Here is a 9500-nt window from a genome sequence, read left to right on the forward strand (position 1 = left end):
CATGAAAGCTCAGATCCAATCGGTAGTGGGTTCATGCTTAGGTCTATTAAAAATGCTCAAGAACTTTCTTCCCTTACTACCAGTCTCTCATAGGAAAACTGTAGTCCGGGCTCTTATTGTTTCGAGGCTGGACTATGTAAACAGCTTGTATATGGGCCTTCCAGAGTATCTATTGAATCAACTTCAAGTAGCTCAGAATGCGGCAGCCAGGACGATTCTCTTGTCAGGAACCAGAGCCAGGGTTGCCACCCACATGAAAGCCCTACACTGGCTGCCGGTCCGAAAGAGAATTCAGTTTAAAGCTTTCGTTTTGGCTTTTAAAGCTCTACATGACACTGGTGACTTTCATATAGGAGAGTCCAGTAATACATTCCGGGTTGAACTCTGAGATCGTCCCGCAGCAGCAGGCGACTATTCCCAAGTTGTCCCTTTAAGCAAGGGGGGCCGCTTCTTCCAAGTGCAGGCCTCCCATCTATGGAACTGCCTGCCACTGTCACTTACACAGGTGTATGATTTACTCACCTTCAGGAAGAGGCTGAAAACCTGGCTATTTCAGCAATAGCCAAGAACCTCTTCCTTCTTTAGTTATAGTGTCAGTTTTTTGTCCTGAGGACTTTTCAGCGCCGGGACACTCTTTTGAGTAGCTGTGCACTTTTATAAATACCAATTTACATTACATAACATTACATTACAATGAGACACCATCTGGTGAATGAGCCTTGACTTCAGACCCTTTTGTATGGCTTCCAGCACTTCATAGTGATTTAAAAAAAGTCAGAATAAAAAGGATAATTGTGTAAAACATCAACCAGTAAGTTACCAGAAACATCGGCAAAGTGTCCAACCCAATCGTCAGGCAGGACATGGGAACCCAAAAGAGGCGTATTAGTCGCCTCACAGAAGTGAGAATTTATAACCCACTGAAAGGGGAAGTGTCTCTGAGGGCACATTCCTGTTCTAAACACTCCCAAGCCTCTTCCCTAATAGCCACATTTCTCTCTTTAATAATATTCTTATAAAAGATTCTACATGAGGCTACTTCCTAAGTTTGATCAAGGCTTCCTTTTTAAGGCTGAGATAAGCTTATGTTGAGCAACAGAGCAGGCGTGGTCGAACCATTTGAGTTGTTGGCTCAATCTAAACAGGCAGACTACAGTGAGGAGTGTGGATGTATAACCACAGGCGCTCTTAAAATTTAAGTTCCACTTGAGGGGCGGATTTCAAGTCAAGGCAAGTCAAGGAAACTCAGAAAATCTGTAATATATATATATATATATATATATATATATATATATATATATACACACATATATATATATATATATGTGTATATATATATATATATATATATATATATGTATATATATATATATATATATATTTTCAATTCTGTTTATTCAGAATTTTCATGTGTTTAAATATGCAAGCAACCTTATAATGCACATTAACAGAGGCCAGCTGTTTCTCAGAGCTTGAGACATTAGTAATGTGAAATAATCATATATCATATAGTCTTAATTAGTCTCACCTCGGAGCTCGAGGCCTAATATTTCCATCAGATAGTACAGTGCAGGATTGCATGGTGCATTAAAAAAACATAATACGTGTCGCAACTGGAGGGGGAGGAGGAGGAACAAGTAGGCAGAGAAGGGTGGGGTGACCGGTCTCGATCTTTTGATCCGTGAGGTGAATACGAGACTCGTGAATTGGTTCAGTTAATGATCCCCATTCTCTCCCTATTGCCCAATATATTTGAATTTGTATGCACCCCATTCTCTGTGCCTGATCACATACATAGTTGCAGCGGACCCCATATATCTCCGGGTCGAGTCTGAGGGGTAGAAGGTCCCAATAAGCTGAGAGCTACGCCTGCTCCTGACCGAACGCCGCAGCCCTGAGCCACCACCCTCTCTATGTGGAACCGGTTCCTCCCCCAGTTCCTCGCAATGCACAGCTTTTCAAGCATTAGGAACATGGCTGCAAGCTTTCTGCCTTCCATTGGCAGGTCTTTCACGTATCCGAGCAGCGCAGTCTAGCAGATCTCTCCAAGCGCAGGTCAAGCATCTCCTCTATTGCATCAAAAATAGTCGCCCAGGAATGCTGAATCCTGGGGCATTCCCAGGCTAGGTGGGGGAAGGCCGCCACGGGGGAGCTGCATCGCTGGCAACGTACCCCATCCTTCAGTCCCACTTTGTGAAGCCAAACTGGTGTTCTGTATAACCTGTGGAGACATTTGAAATGAAGGAATCTCGGAAAGTGCTCAAGTGTGTGAATGTGGGTGGCGCAGCTGGGAAGGGGAAGAGATAGGCACGCATTGAAGCTCGCATCTGATAGTATGTCATCTTTTCCAGTGTAGTTCGGCCCCCCTCCTCCCGCATCTGGTGTGGCTCAATAAAGTTTGCCTCTGGGAATACATCTCCCATTTTGGTAAGCTGCAGTTTTCTCAGTCGAGCGCAGGGGCTTGCTTCCATCGGAACCGGCAGCACAGGGTGCTAAATCAGGGGGACCGAGCGGGCATACATCACCTCCAGGCGCACTCTGCCGAGCAGCTCGTGCCACGCCACACCATACATCCCACTGTGTGGGGTTGGGTCTGAGCTCTCTATAAAGCCAGGAGGAGAGGGAGCAGAGCTGCACTCCTGGATATAGCCAAAGCATTCGACCGAGTATGGCACAAGGGACTGCTTTACAAACTCATCAAACTCAAGTTCCCAAGCTACCTGGTTAAACTGCTCTCTAACTACTTGTTAGGACGGACCTTCCACGTGACAGTACGGGAGGAATGCTCATCAACATGCCCTATCCTCGCTGGAGTGCCTCAGGGATCAATTCTCTGACCTTTTCTCTTTAATATATTTACCAACGATATCCCCACAGACTTAAAGAAGACTGATCTGGCTCTTTACGCTGATGATGTTGCAGTCATCTCCCAATCCTTCAGCGAAATAGAAGTGGCTAAGAACCTTGAGGCATCACTCAACAGTCTCTCTGAATGGTACTGCGACTGGCAGATCACCCTGAACACAAGCAAAAACACAGTAACATTATTCACCAGGAAACTGAACAGGAAACATCCACAGATCCTCCTCAACGGAGATGAGATCAAATGGGAAAACAGCAGCTCCTACCTAGGGGTGACTCTGGACTCTAAACTCAGCTGGAGAAACCACATAGAGAAGACCTGCCAGAAAGCAGCGGCCAAACTGGCTGCATTATACCCACTCCTGAAGACCAAGCCAATGCCCATGCAGAGCAAGGTGCGAGCAATCACCGCAATAATTCGACCAACTATGACATACGCTTCACCAGTTTGGAGTGATTGCCGCCCGCAGCTTCGGGAAGGCCTACAGAGACTACAGAACAAGGCCTTACGGATTGCAGCAGGTGCACCTATGTTAACACGAACAGCAGACCTCCACAAAGACCTAGGCATTGAGATGTTGGACGACCATCTCCTCAAACTCAACAGGAACTTCTACAAAGGATTAGATCAAAAGGAAAACCCACTGATCAGGAAACTCGCAGACATCTCTACAAACCCATTTGACCGCTACCCGCGTCCCATTGAAGCACTAACCTTGCGAAACTGAAACAGCAACGCAGTCTCCAAAAACTCATCACTGCTTGAAGGCAAACACCGGCAGGTACGCAAAACTCACCACTGCCAGACGGCATAATCGCCTCGGCAAGCAACCAAAACCCTTTCGCTGTCTGATGGCATAATCGCCGCGGCAGGCACCCAAAACTCAACACTATCAGAAAGGCACTAGATAGACAAAGACAAGACTTTATAAGGAAACATGCTGACAATTTTGCAAACTCAATTGACCGCTACCCCCGATCCATCACTGAGCTGACCATGTGATACAACCTCAACTGTGACAAAGCATCACACATCAATAAAACAACCTAAACAGCGACTAAAAAATTCGACATGAATGTGGAGTAATGAGGCTACTGCCTCGGTATGCAAAAACTCACCACTGTCAGAAGGAATCTGACAGACGAAAACAAGACAGCGTCCGAAGCAGAGCTGCATGGTCATGTTCGGGCGCAGTATGAGCCATGGATTGAGTGGGGTACACACAGTGGAAAAACTGCGCCTGGGCACAGCAGTAATATAAATCAAAATCAGCTGCGCCTAGTCTGCCCTGCTCAAATGGTAATGTAAGAATTTCCCATGAGATTCCGGTCTGTTTTCCAGCCCATGTTAGAGTGATCATGTTGAAGCACAGTCTTCTCCTGAAGCAGTTAGGGAGTTGGAGATTTGTGAAGAGGTAAAGGAATTTAGGCATAACCACCATTTTTGCAATGGCCAACCATCCGGTCATGGACAACGGAAGAGCGATCTAGCTATTTAAGCGCTGCTCAAGCCAGTCCATCAGTCAGCCATAGTTGGAACGCCATATCTCCTCATAGTTGCGGTTAATCCAGATCCCCAGGTACTTCACTGGGCCTTGAGACCACTGCAGTGGAAAATATGAACAGACTTTAGTTGTGACCACCGTCAGCGGGAAAATCGTTGATTTCATCCAATTTATCAGTCTTCCAGAGAGCCCACCAAACCGAAGGAACTTCCTCATCAAGGGGTCGAGATTGTTCTCAGGGTGTTTCACATACAGCGTGACATCGTCCGCATATAGTGAAACAAGTAGCACCCTGGGGGTGAAGGCCAAGCCTCTGTGGGAGTGGTGTTGCTGTAATCGAGCCTTGTGGGGCTCCATGGCCACTGCAAAAAGTAAGGGTGACAGACGGCATCCTTGACATGTGCAGTGGGAGATTAATTAACTAAGTGCTAAATCCTATACGAGCAAAGAGGGTGAATAAATGAGGGCACTCGAGCCAATCAAATGCCTTGGCAGCATCTAAGAAAATTGCCACTGCCTGCAGCTGCGGGTCCACCTCCTGCATTGTGGCGAAAGGCATTTGCAGGTTGTGGACAGTGGCTCTACCTGGGATCAAGCCACATTGGTCTGGGCGCAGCACCAGGGATAGCAGAGGGAGGAGCCGCGCCATGATGAGCTTGGCATGTATCTTGTTCTCCACATTCATCATGGACAGCGGCCAATATGAATCGCATCTCAGGGGTTCTTTATCTGGTTTCAGAATTGTGATAAGTGTAAGCATGGGCGAATTTTGCGCGGATCTCGCGTTCGCGAATTTTGCGGATTTGCGGATTCGCAATCCGCAAAATCCGCGAATTCCCGCGAATTTTTTTTTTTTTTGTGTTCGCCCGTGTTTCTGCCAGTTCGCGAGGGTTTTTACAATTTCGCAATTTGCGAACTTACCTGTCGGGTCGCAAGTTTTGCGAACTTGTTGTTTCTACGTGTCCAGCCTGTTTGGGACACTCTTCTTCATCACTGCCACTCTCTGTCACCACTGCCACTCTCTGACTACTCATGCCACCCTCTGGCCCACCCATGCCACCCTCTGTTTCATCACCACACCCTCTGGTTGTCCAGTGTACATTATTTTCGGCAAAGCAAAGCACACCTTCCCTGCCTCAAGTGACCTGAATTAATTTGGGGCTGATTAATGTGTCACAGAATATTTTTTTAGCTGGCACCTGCTTCCTTAGTGCGCCCTGATTAGTGATCTTTTGCACTTGCTAAGTGCTTTCATTGTTGCAAAATTAGTTACAACACCTGCCCTGCCCCAACTGACAATAATGAATTAGGGGCTGATTAATGGATTTTAACTTCCAGCCTGGCTCCTGCTTGTCTCCCTTAGCTGTAATTCAGGACCTTTGTGGCATATGTGTAACTATTCTGAGGTTCAGAGCAGGGTCACATAATAGTTTCAACTGGCAACTGAACTCTGGAGGGGCCCCTCAGGAAGCACTACAGGAAATGGCTACTAATGATGAGCCTGAACTTTTGAACCTGGTAAGTAGTTACTTTCAGTTTTGCTAAGAGCGTATTTCTGCAATTTTGCACTTATTCGCGGGGCGCGAACTCACGCGAACAGTGCGAGCAGTGCGAGCAAAATCCGCTGCTCGCGGATTTGCGGATTTTGCGGGAGATTCGCGAATCTCGCGGATTGCGAATTTCCCGAAAATCCGCAAAATCCGCGAGCGGAACGGATTTTCCGCCCATGCTTAGATAAGTGTCTCCCGGAGCAATGGGCGAAGCACCCCTCGGATTTTTTGTGTATATTGATCAGGTGAGGGGCAAGTAGTGTGGCACATTGCAGGTGAGGCCCTAGGTAGTGCCTGATCATGGAGAGATGTGTGAGTGCAGTGTATGTAAGCCCAGTACATGTATGTTGATCAAAGACGTGTTTGTATCTGGATGCATTTGTTACAAGACTGGGCATCTAGCAGCATGTGCTGCGATTTTACGTGGGGCGTTCCCTCCTAAAAGACAAGACCTGTAAATTCATGTGAGAACACCACAGGGCAAATGTCATGTGATGCACATATACAGTCCCATAGAGAGTTATCCTTACAGAGCATGAAGCAGCTATAGAGCTGGTTATCAGAAAGTGAAAGAAGCAGCGTAGAACTGACCAGGTCATTTTAGTTCATCCCTGCCTATGGGACTGGAAATATTCGCTTTTGGGAAGAGGGGTAGAAAAGAATCCCCTAGAATATGACATGGCTGGAAAAGGGATGGAGAATAGTCGGACATTTATTGTGCAGTGATGGAGAGGAGAGACTGGACGAGGTATAAAAAGGTTCTTATGGTGAGCATGGGGTAAGAAAGTGGACACCAAATGCCAGACTTCCTTTGGCAATGGCTACCACAGTTATGCCTTGCTTGTGAGCCTGGGTTTTTTCAGAAGTCTGAAGGGAAAGCACAGTTGCCCCTTTACTTGTTTGAGGAGTGAGGCTTACACAACCAATTTCTATTCTGCACATATTTTGTAGGTGCGACAGCATTTCTGCTGCATGTACTATATTTCTTTAATATGATGAAGGCTTCTACACCTACTGGCCGAACCGTGCCAGTTTTGCGTGAGGGAGGCTTACACAGCTGGTGTGAAAGTACATCTTGAGCTAGTGGCAGCATTGCGGGTCTGTGGCACATAGATTTTTTCAAAGACAGACCTTATTGTCCATGATGCACTTGGATTTTTGTCTGGGATCATTTGGCTTTTTTCTGTGGCCTGGGCTGCTCTGGTTGTGTTGGTGGACCTCAGTAGTAAAGATGATAATGGAATTCGCTCCAGTGTCAAATCTCCCCCAGGGGTTTTCCCAATTGTGGAGCAGGGAGGCCCCATAAGGTTTCATTATGTCATTGATCGTGCCTCAGGGCGAGGCTTGGCCTTCCTCATTGCCTCTGCTGTGAGTTCCCACCTGGTGATGGACTTGGTGTCATCCTAGCTCCTTAGGACGTTTTTCCCACTCATGACCCCCTCCTATAGCTGTTCCCGATCACGTTTGATCAGCTCTCCTGGGCTCCCTCCTCCTTTTTTGAGTCAGTCTGTGTATATTCTGCCTGGCTTGTGGGCTTGGCTCAGTTGGGCTTCTGTCCAGGTGGGCATTTTGCATCTGTGTTTGTGCAATATTTTAAGCCTGGTTTCTGATGCCCCAAGTGGGACGAGTATGCCCAGACCTGTGTCCAGTGCTCATTGTGCCACTGGAACCAAACTATACCTGACTAATGAGCTCTAATAAGGGCAAAGCATGTCCTGGGCTGCTTGTGTTTCGGTTCAGTTAGGACCTGGTGTAGCAGTTCAGGCTCGAATGTTCCTATTGGTCAAGGTCAAGACAGATTTGATTATGGCTGGGCCCAAGTTGAGGTGGCATAGTGGATGAATTGGAATATGGCCCTGAGCAACTGCCAGTGGCTGAGATTAATTCAAGCATTCCATCACCTTCTTTTTGCTGCCTGGCTCCACTGCCTACTGCACTGCTGTGTTTCTTTTTTGTGGGTGTTTTGCTATGCTTGGAGTTTTACATGCTTTCTGGATGATTAGGCAATGAGTTTCCTGACCTGGTATATCCTCATTTAGCAAGGATTGGCATGAGGAACATCTGAGTAATAATGTACCAATGACTTGGTAATTTTCACTACTCCAATAACCTTTCCCGATCCGGGTGCTTATGTACGACCCTCCATTCCTGTAGCCGTGGCGTTGATTGCTGTTTCTTGGTTTTGACATGCAGCCATCTGGGTACGCTTTCTTTTATAGGTGCCCCTGCTTGGTGGGAATGGTCAAATAGATATTTGTTTTGGTTAGATCATGTGGTCCCTGAGGTGGGGTGGGCACGAGTGCTTGGATGAGGAGTGGTAATCCGTGAACAAGTTTAGCTATATGTAATCAAGGCATCAATAAGAAAGTTGCTTCTGGTCAGAGTTTTTGCTTGGTTCTGTCGCTTATACCTGGATCCTTTCAGCCACAAAAGACCAACCGGCTGTCTTGGCAGTCAACACAGCGCTTGCAGCCTCCAACCCTGGCCCTCCAGACAGCCACCTCTGTCGGGATGGGACCCATGCTGATGGGTCATCATCAGCACCCTCTGTGCAGCTGCTCATGCACTTCATTGGCCACTGCTTGGTCGCCAAACTCTACAGCTGCTCAGTGGCGTAACTAAACTTGAGTGGCCCCCTTTGCAAGGTTTGTGGAACCTTCTGGACTCAATCAGGAGCTCTCCGGCCAGGGCACTGTGCTGAGGGGGGCCCTAAAGCTTGTGGGCCCCCTGCTCTGCAGTGGCTGTGGGGGCCTGTGTTACTCCACTGCAGCTGCTATTATCCACATCAGCATCCCATTGCACCGCACCTTCCTCACCAGATCCTTCACTGCATGTGCTGTGCCAGATCCTGACCCTCCCATCTACCTGGCCACTAAGGGTTCTGCCCCTCACCAGGTAAGGCTCACTCACACATACATCACCACCATTTGAACTGCACTGCAGTCAACCTGTCCTACCCCTGGGACCACTGCTTTTTTCATATCATTATGGTTTTGGCGCCTTTGCCACATAATCCACCATCTGCTACATAGTCTGCAGATTTTAACAAAAAAAATGTTTCTTGATCAAACGGATCAAATGTTACTAAAAACGTTGCAGCGTTCTCCCCGTAGTGGAAGGCCCTTCACAAAGATTAACAGGTCCTCTTTCAGTTCCTAATTCCTATATTTAGTTGTTAAACTGCTACTAATGAGATTAAATCTTTGTGTGTTAAAATGATAGAATAATGAAGTAACACTATAAAAATGTGGCGCATTATGCCGCATAATTTGGTGCTTTCCTGTCGCATAATCCATGTGGCCCTGCCTGCCCTTGGCTCAGATCACTGCTCCAAATGGCCCGTGCTCCTCAGCGAGGACGTTGAGCAGGAAACGGAATTCACTACGAGGTACAACCTCGCTTCACCAGCCTGGAGTGGTGACCTAGAAGCGTGTGAGATAATGGGCCAGATGTATCAAGATACCCTTTTGCGATTCTCAAATAGCGATTTTGTGAGAATCGCTATTTGAGAATCGCAAAATGGTATGTATCTAGAAATTCGCATTTTTTTAGAGAATCCTTAAAATTCCTTAATTGCGCTTAG

This window comes from Lissotriton vulgaris, chromosome 12 (assembly GCF_964263255.1).
Source record: "Lissotriton vulgaris chromosome 12, aLisVul1.2, whole genome shotgun sequence".
Taxonomy (NCBI): Eukaryota; Metazoa; Chordata; class Amphibia; order Caudata; family Salamandridae; genus Lissotriton; species Lissotriton vulgaris.